The sequence below is a fragment of the Mytilus trossulus genome, chromosome 14 (genome assembly GCF_036588685.1).
Source record: "Mytilus trossulus isolate FHL-02 chromosome 14, PNRI_Mtr1.1.1.hap1, whole genome shotgun sequence".
Lineage (NCBI taxonomy): Eukaryota > Metazoa > Mollusca > Bivalvia > Mytilida > Mytilidae > Mytilus > Mytilus trossulus.
In genome coordinates, this window is record NC_086386.1 from 34,833,186 (window position 1) to 34,843,440 (window position 10,255).

General features: G+C 32.7%; 1 pseudogene; it reads left to right on the plus strand.

Annotated features, from left to right (window-relative positions):
* Window positions 1-249: 249 nt before the first annotated feature.
* LOC134697694 (uncharacterized) lies at window positions 250-1,978 on the plus strand (annotated as a pseudogene).
* The last annotated feature ends 8,277 nt before the right edge of the window (window positions 1,979-10,255 follow it).

A 10,255-nucleotide genomic window follows, 5' to 3' on the forward strand; every position in this document is an offset into this window, starting at 1 on the left:
AACTAAAAGTACTTTCAGCCGGTTGAAGTAAGTAACCTAGACCGTTGTTTTTAAGATTGTATAAACGTCTTCTTGAAGACAAAAAATCGAAACTGACGAAAGACATGAGTCTTATTTAAATATTTGACAACGAGGGTAATATGAAAAAATAGTATTTGCTTTTGATTAAATTTCTATTAACATTATTAATTCGCTTATTTTTCAGTTTCTGTTCTATTCCTAGAAAAACGTATGACTAATCGCTGAGCAATGGCGGTTCCAACCGAGAAGACCCTTGAAAAATGCTCCGCCGTTGAAATCATATTAAAGCATGAGCTGTCATCAGAAATCGAAGATATTATCATAAAGACTGACATTGATAAATCTGAAATCAGCTCATCGACGAGAGATGACGTAAAACGACCGACGAAACAGAATAGGCCAAAAATTCAAAGAAGTATATCGCTTAATCCGTCTTCTTTGCATCGAACTCCCCGTGCTTTGTTTTTCAAAAAACGTAAACAAATTCATCGACAACATACATTTGACGGATCAAGAATTACTAAAGAGTCGGAAGATGCTATAACAGAATTACATGACGAAAAACAACCGGACAAAGAACATAAGCCAGATTTTTATAGAAGTAATTTGCAACGACCTCTTTCTAGTTTATCTATCAAAATCCGTGAACGAGACCGTCGACAAAATATAGATGACGGACCAGGTATGAACATTAAGTCGGAAGATACTATAAACGAATTAGACAACGAAAAACGACTGGACAAAGAACACATGCCAGCTTTTAATAGAAGTGCATCTTTTTATCTGTCCTCTTCGCATCGAATTACAAATTGTGACGAAATGCGTCGACAAAATTCAATTGACGGATCAGGTATGATCGTAAAGTTGGTAGACAACGAAAAACAAGTAAATGAAAATTCGAGCAATTCTACTGTTTCTGAACAAAATCTTGAGACCAAAGCAAAGAAAATAGAGGAATATGAAAGTGGTGCATGCAGTACAAATATGGAACTAAGTGTTCAAGAAGTAACTGAAATCAGTGGATGTATTGAATGCGTTAAAGCAATACCTAATATTTCATCCGATGAAATCGATGAAGGAGACCATATTGCTTTTGCGGGTGCAATATAAGATCACCATGCAATAGTTGTTGCAAAGCTTGCAGATGAAAAATTAAAAATAATATTGGCATCAAATACAATTTTAGGTGTGGCTACTGGCATGTTTCTTGGAAAAAACAGCTCTTATTGGGTCATCAGTGAAATCCTTCGATTTTGCTAAACAAGAGGTTCGTGTCATTGTCTACAGAATAAGGCAACATTCAAAAAAGATACTGTTGAAAGGGCTTGGAATTTTTGTGCAGGGGAAGGAAAGCGTGTAGCTTATAAATATGACCTTTTCGACAATAATTGTGAACATTTTGCAACGTATTGCGTTACAGGAAGGAAATTTAGTATTCAGGTAACGAAATTAAGATTAACAGGTCGGTTGTTTCTGAATGGTGGGTTTGTAGGAATAAGCAATGAGATGAAAAGAAATGAAAAGGAATACGAGAATGGGATAATTTGTGAGAATTGTTTCACTATAAACAAAATGTTATTAGACGTGAAAATAAGACTATAATGAAAGAGGAAGATGTTCAAAAAGGGGACATAATTAGGTAGAGTTACTGGAACTTGTGGCACGAAGCGGTTGTCTTAAGCGTTAACAATATCAATAAATCTAGTGTTAAATGCCAAATTGCTCATTATGCGTTCTGTGGATTTTTGTCACATAGAACAATCATTGAAGAACAACTAAAAATAAATTTCAATGGGAAATGTTCTATGACCCTCCGAAGTACAACATTTATGATCCAGACACTGTCGTAGAAAGAGCAAAGGGGAGAGTAGATGAACAGCAGTTTGTATTCTTTTCTAATGACTCAAGTCATTTTGCTCGCTGGTGTAAACTGAAACTAGAAAAGGAATGCTTTTAATAATAAAAAAAGGAATGTAATTATGAATAAACAGTTATTTATGTGATACCTTTGGTTTCACTAGCAAATATAGAACATTATATTCAATTAAGATGCTAAATAGACAGTTCAAATTATAAAACGAAGAACAACTCAAAGAACTAATGCAATAGATTGAAAATGACTAAAAAAACAACAACACAAATTTTACAATCACAACCAAAAAAGCTAAAGATGTAACTTTTTCGTAATTGATAAACAATGAAAAACAAAGAAATACCCAGTGAATCAAATGTTTTTATGTAAAAAGTGAATTTTCGTTGGTGAAAAAAACTAATTTCTCCTATGCACCGAAATATATGTAAAATATCACGGTAGGTGAAGTGTCTGGCTATGATCGTGGTTTTCTTGAGTGATTTGATCGTTTTTTTTTTTGTCGAGTTAATATGTCGATTCAAAATGTAAACAAACAGCCTTCCTTTCTGACAAGACGTGATATAGAAGCGTGAGTTAATATTCAAAGATATACAAGGTGTGTTAGTATTTATTCAGGCTTTTTCAAGTGCGTTCGTGTTCTATCAAAATATTTGTACAAATATATATAGGGGCATTGTGTTAAACATAGCTTCTTTCTGATTCTTCGCTGCTGTCCAGTAGGTTTCTTATTGCATTTTTTAATAAACAGCTGCGTCATTGACGCATTATATGACCGTCGAGTTTGCAAAGAATAAAGTTCATACTCTTCATTCACTTATGGTTGTTGCTTAATATCTAGTTCTAACATGAATGGACATTTCTCGTGTTACTGCACGAAGTGTGAACCGAAAAGGTGATACAATACGAAAGCAAGCATCATAAAACGATATTACGGCATTTTTATTGTCTATTCCTTTAGTCATTGATGACCTTTTAGGTTACGACGATTTACATTTTATATGAAAAATATTTGACCAACGAATCGCGAAACTATTAATATAACACAATTGAGAGTGTTTACCATGGGCAAAACAGTTAAAAACAATTGTGATAATGGGATATCACAGAAGGCTCGTGTATTAGTATATTGAAATCAGTCGAGTTTTTATCATGCAATATCCATTCTCAAGCATTATCAATCATGAACATTTATAAAATTTGGAAGAGAGGATACCTCAATAAATATAAACAATTTCATGTAAAATCGGTTACAGCGTTTTAAAGGTTTATGGCCGACATGCTGACGACGGACGGATGGACGGACAACGGTATATCATAATACGTCCCGTATAAAAATTCCGGCGTTCACCACGAAAATATATTAATAATTGTGACACAAAAGAACCATTTAATGATGTTGAAGAGATGATGAGTCCCCTGTACTATTTTCTAAAGATCTGTTAAGGAAGAATCAAATAACTTCTAATTCAAGACTGAAAAGTAGTGGTAGAACGTTTTCCGAACAGAAAAAAAAGCATTAAATTGAAAAAGGTTTATTTTGATCAACGTAGTAATATGTTGTGGTGATTTATTGAGAATATATAATATTTGAGTTCATTCAATTGCAGTTATAAACTAGAAAAGGCAACAATTCATTTTTAAAATTGTTGAAAAAATAACGGACGGGTGAATAGTTACTCTCGAAAAACCAGTACAAAAAACAAACACTTCATCTTTTGGTTAAATACAAGAAAAGTGTGCTTCTTTGTTGCTAAAAACATATAAAGTATTGAAATCAAATGGGTGGTCAAGTTAAAAACTAATCTTATTACGAAACCGAATTTAATTGAATTATCAATCGAAAAACTCGATCTGCACTCAAAAAACCACGCTCCTAGGTATTTCTAACAAATATATCAATCAATATATCAATTCTATCTTCAACTTAATTTTTATTGAGGACATAGTTGATTCTCTTAAACATACAATCGCCATCAACATGAAAACCCACTGTGTCTCAGTTCTTGTGGACCTTTTCCTTTATTATATATTAGGCTGGTTGTATACAGGAACCTCTCAGAATAAAGAAAATAATAAAACAATATCTTTTAACTTTACTTTCCGCTATATAGATGATTTCTCTCCCTAAATAAATTTTTGACTGTTTCATACGCATATATCTCATCGAACTTGAGATAAAGAATACATCAGGTATTTTAAAGTCTGACTAACATCTAGGAATTGTCAATGGTGGTCGGTTCAAAATAAATATAGAATATCTGTTTCACGGATGATAGCGGATTTTTTGATATAAGAAGATATGTGGTATGAGTGCCAATCAGACAACCCTCTATGCAAGCCACAATTAGTAAAAGTAACAGCAAGCTATAAAGGGCACCACAAATGACTAGTGTAAAACCATTCAAACAGGAAAACAACGCAGTCAAATATACATACAAAACGAGAAACGATTAACACTAAGTCTTATGAACAACATCAACAAAGACAACCACTGAACATCAGGTATCTAACTTTGGACAGTTGCAAACAAGTGTGTTTAATGTCGTTAATACAATTCTACCCCTCTACCCGAGTGTGACCTTCTTAACTAGACTTAATGACGCGTTTGTACCAATATGAGCAGCACGACGGGTGCAACATGTAGGACATAACCTGTTTACCCTTCCAGAGCACCTGAGGTCATCCTCGATTTTCTATGGGGTTCATGTTGCTCAGTGGTAACAGTTACCCACAGTTATTTGTGTCATTTGGTATGTTGTGGAGGAATGGCTCATTGGCAAACATACCTCATCTTCTTAAAATATCTAGTTTTCTGTGTTTTGTGTACTATCGTTTGTCTCTTGCCAGTATTGGTCTTTTTCTTTTTAAAGCCATTCTTTGCCAGTTAATTTTTTACTTGTGATTTTGAGTGTCTCAATTGTATCCTTCAACCCTCTTGCACCTCTTTATACACTCTATCAAAAGTGTATATCATGATTATGTTGATAGCATCCAACCTAAGAAAAGATAGGCACACGTGACTTTCTGAAAGATGATTTACATCTAGCCAGTATTGACAGCCAATTATCAACTGATTTAGGACGAATAACAACAAAAAATAAACGTTTGCCTATACTTCATTTATTATGATCTCGCAAAACATTACAGAAGTGTTTCCTTTAACAAATAAACTCATCACCAATACCACGACCAAATTTAGCATATACGCCAGACGCGCGTTTCGTCTACAAAAGGCTCATCAGTGACGTTCGAATCCAAAACAGATAAAAAGGCCAAATCAAGTACGAAGTTGAAGAGCATTGTGGACCATAATTCCTTAAAGTTTTGCCAAAGAAATCTAAGGTAATCTATGCCTGAGGTAGAAAAGCCTTAGTATTCCAAAAAAAAATCAAAAATTTGTAAACAGTGAATTTATAAATATGCACCCTCATTGAAATAACCTTCTCGTGTTGACAATTTTGAATATTCACCTTTTCAACGGGCCATAATTGCATACTATTTTATATCTATGATTTGTGTGTTTTCATGAAACGTTCTTGTTAATCAAGTGATACCAATAGGTTGTTTAGTCCGTAACGCATTGAAAATACGCACGAAGAAACACACTCACCGAAGACATATGTGGTTATGATTATTGAACATGGTATCAGTTACTCGGTACACAATATTTTTTACTGTCGATATATTATTTGTATATAATTATTCTTGAGATTGGTAAAATTGAGAAAACCCTGAATTTTCTCTTATTCTCTGATGTTCCCAACTTTGTCGAGCATCCTTAATGATTAATTTTCTCTTCTTATTACGTCTTATGTAAGAATCCTGGGTTTTGATTGGTTGATAGCCAGTATATTTTTCAGCAATTTACTGTAATCAAATGAATATCGTTCATTTTGAACGCCGCCGGGGTATTTGCAAAAATACTTTGACTTTTCTTACCCTCTCTGCCGTGGTATTTGCCAACACATATTCTCTCGACTTGTATTTTTGCAAATACCCCTCCTTAACATGATATATCTGTTTATAATGCAAGTACGAGACTTGTGTGTTTCAAATATTCGAGTATTACTGACAAAAAGTAAATTTTCGAATGGGCATATGGTGCAGCAGATAAAACCAATATCTTGCATCTGTGTATTACGATATAATGTGGTTGTTCAACTTGTTATTAGTGAAATATGCAAACAAAGACATCATGTATCCCTGGCAATGATGTGCATTGTACAGAACATTCAGCTGGATAACAATGAAACTCAAATTTTGATAAAAGATTTATAAATAATATCTGCATACAAAAAAACAACACAATTAGTATCCAGTCATAAGGATACGACACCGAATATCAAATGTGTATTGTAATACAACGTTAAAGGTAACATTGTGTACCGTTTTTTGTCATGGCAAAAAACAAAGAAATACGCACAAAAAATAGTACACTAGACACAAGATAGATAGCTAAAAAACGCTAAAGTAAAGTTGTCTGCTATAGAATATCAGCATCACAGACGACCATGAATGAATGTTCTAATCTTTAACACAAAAGAGCGACAAAAGAAACCTGCAGAGGGATTTAAAAAATCATAAATGGAAAACTGACAATGCCAAGGCTAAAAAAAAACAGACAGACAGACAATAATACACAAAACACGACATAGAAAACTAAAGACAAAACAAAAAAATCGAACTAAGAGCTAAGATACTCCAGATGGGTAAGCATATCCTGATCAACGTGTGCCATCCGTTATGTTGTCCATGTTAGTGCAAACCCGGTTACAAGCATAATTTGGTTGTAAAAGGGGACAGGATTGTAATAACGACACTATCGTCAGTAAAATAGATATATCATAACGGTCAACCAACTCGTAATGGCGTCCTTAAAATTTATAAAGGGGTGATTTCAACTGCACCATTTGGAACTCTTAATTTAATAGCTACCTTTAGAGGAGCAACCCTCTATCTGAGAAATCTTGATAGAAAATACAAGCCCTAGAATATCGTATACGGAGATATATATTCTGTATTCAGGTACAGCTGGAAAAATTCTAAATAGAAATAGAAATTTCACAATTGGGAACCTGAAATCATCCAATTTGTTGTTACGTTTTGTTTTCGACCGATACTTATTGCTAATTTCTAGATATAAGTCAAGATATGATACAGACTTAACTGTATCTGGTGTATTCTTTATCTCAAGTTTAATGGGATAGATGTGTTCAACATAGTCACCAAATTTTAAATTATTTAGTAAGAGAACATCATCTTTATAACGGAAAATTACTATGATGGCTAACACAACATGCCAATTTCCGGTACGCCGTGATAATATTCACTGTTCGTAACCTTCCTGCAATACAATCTACAACAAACGATTACGCCAGCCTTAGAAGACATATCTTAGTCATAGGTGATCTTCAATCAAAACAAAGGGCAAACCAGTTGAAAACGCTTTGCACTTGTTGATACCTTTCACTCTCCGTTTAATGTTTTATTGTTTGCATTTTCATCCGATTATGTACTTGTGTAAATGTAACATCCCATTTATTTGCCATTTTTTCTATGCTGTTCTTCTACGCTTTTACCAAGCTAAGCAATATGTTCTTTCAATTTTTTAATTGTCAAATTCAGATCTATTTCCAGTTGTTTTATCCGATCTCAGTGTTAACAATATTTTTCTGTTAACTTGCTATTGTGTTTTTAAAACTTCGTATCATGAGATGAATTTTTCAAAAGAATGATTTTTATTTAAAGATTTGATACCAGTTAATTGTCCTTCTTTTTTGTGGTAAATTAATTGTACATAAAACGCGCTAAACAAAATCAGACACTTACTGAATTCTGAATTATTGTTTAATATAATGATAGGATATTATGGTGTACTCATGATACATAAACATACAAGTATCTTTTAACATACAGTTAGTTACTTTATAAGCATATTCTTTTAATATTTAATACATTAAAAGAAACACCTCGAACACAGTATTGTTATGTACATCTGATAGATAAAGTATCAAGCAAATAAAACATGATATTATATTCATATATGAATTTTGTAAGCATTGTTTTACATATATTTTATTTACAAGCTAAGGAAATATACAATACACACAAAACGAATGCAATGTCGTCACAGGTTGGGTACGTCTGCTCAGATTCTTTTAGGCAAGCAAACATTTTCTATTTAGTTTGACGTATTTGTATTACTTCTTTTATTTAACGAGATGTCCTGTAATAAATATATTTATCACATATTTTGTACTGATATGTACGTTTTTGCATGGCCAATAATAGCCGGAAGTCAAGGTTGGTTATCAGCCCTCGGGGCCGATATCGATATCAGCCCTCGAAATCCATATCAAGCCCCCGAGTTTAACTTCCGACAAACTGTCAATCAAAGACTATTTGTAAACAAGTTGAACACAATGAAAAGAAATTTAGAAAGTTACGAATCTGCTGTAGAAGAAAAAAGTAGAAATCAACAGTGGAAATCACAAAGTTCCCGTAAAATTTTGACGTCATAAAGAATTTATAAAATATATGACGCCACACTGGAATGAGTAGCGATATAGGATTCTTCTTTAAAAGCTTTTTTTAACATTTGTAATGTAACATTTTAAAGTCGTTTAATATTTGCAATTCTTAGAATTAATATACTTATTGTTAATCATTTCTGAAACTTTTCACAAAACGTTGTTAAACCTACTGTAAAGCCGTCTGGCTTGATATGGGAGTCTAGGGCTGATACCAGGGCAATATGAAAAATGCCATGTAATAATCTATAAATATCAAGTTCACACATTAACTGTTAAGGATAAGTCTTACTTGTATTTTTCAATCCTTATCCATTGAATTACTGAGTGTCAATGCTAACATTCGGTATGTCGAAAAATAATAATGACAGAATAACAAACGGTTGTCAACTATTGCGATTGGATCGAACAAGATGTGAAGAATCATGAAGGAAATATTATCGATAAACATATGTAACGTCCGTAAATTATCTAATTTAAAGAATAATAATGACAAATTTTGGAGAAAAGTAACTGTCTGTAACAATTGTTGAACATCATGATCAATATCCGAGAAAAGAATACATCGTTTTTACAAAACTACAAAACCAGATTGCTCATCGAAATTTCAAAGAAATAAAAATGTACTCAAAAATGTTTTTTTTCATATTTTGAATTCATAAACAATTTTTCTCTCAAAAATGTCGCTATACTACTGTTTGAAATGAGTTTTAAACTTTTTTTATAAGGTTTATCATGAAATTCCAAAAAGGAAATATTTGTAAAATTTTGATATTTCGGATAATTAAAGATCGAGAATCGCTATTTGATGATCGTGAAAAGATCACCGGTTGCGTTTTTTTTTAGCTATGGCATATATCTACATGAACGATCAAATCTATTTTGCAACACGTGATACTTTATATTTGTCATTGGTATGTCAACAGATTAGATCTTTATGAATTATTTCGTTTCAGTTTCGATTGTGAAAATTGTTTAATGTTCCGTCATATTGCTTAATACTTTGTGCAATCTTAAAAATCAAAATTGATAAACGTGTTCACTACTGGGATCAAGAAGCTAAACTATGAAACATATGCATCATAGACATACAACACAACTCAATCAAACGTCCAAAGAACGATATAGTCAGTTAGTAAAGAAAATGACGTATACACCTTGGCGATAAAATACAAAATAATTAAAATAGAAATAGAAGGGTAGGGAAAATGAAAACAAAATTATAAAAAACTAATGTGTCCGAATTGCATCTCTGATCACAAACAGAAAAAGGTATGGAAGAGGGCAAAACCTGAAAGCTATATGTCCATATAACTAACAACTTCAAGAATCATACGACACATGGAACATAAAAGTACAAACACAAATGCAGGTAAAACGGTAGAGTTGATAACATTCTCAACCGAGTCAATCCCTAGAATCTATCTAAAAGCGTCCTGTATTATTTGTGAAGTAGACACTGAATATTTATCTATTAGGTCTTGGTAATTTTCAATGAAATTTTGAGAAAAAGGACGAAACTGTCTTTCACAAAATTCATGTTCATTCATTTTTTCCTCAGACACTGATGAAGTTTAAAAAAAAAAGATGCTTCAATCTCCTATATATCGTATGAGTTCAGAAATGTATGTTCTTTACGAGGATGAAGTTGGTAAATTGCTGCTACGTCGAGGAAAATAATAATTTCAAAATTGAAATCATCTCGTTTGTAATAGACTCTGGAATTTAGCTGTAGTCGAGTTATATGTCTAACAAATGAATATTGGGAAGCTGAATATGTTTTGTCTGTGATCTGTAGTTTAGGACTATTAATTGGACTCAATAAGAAAAG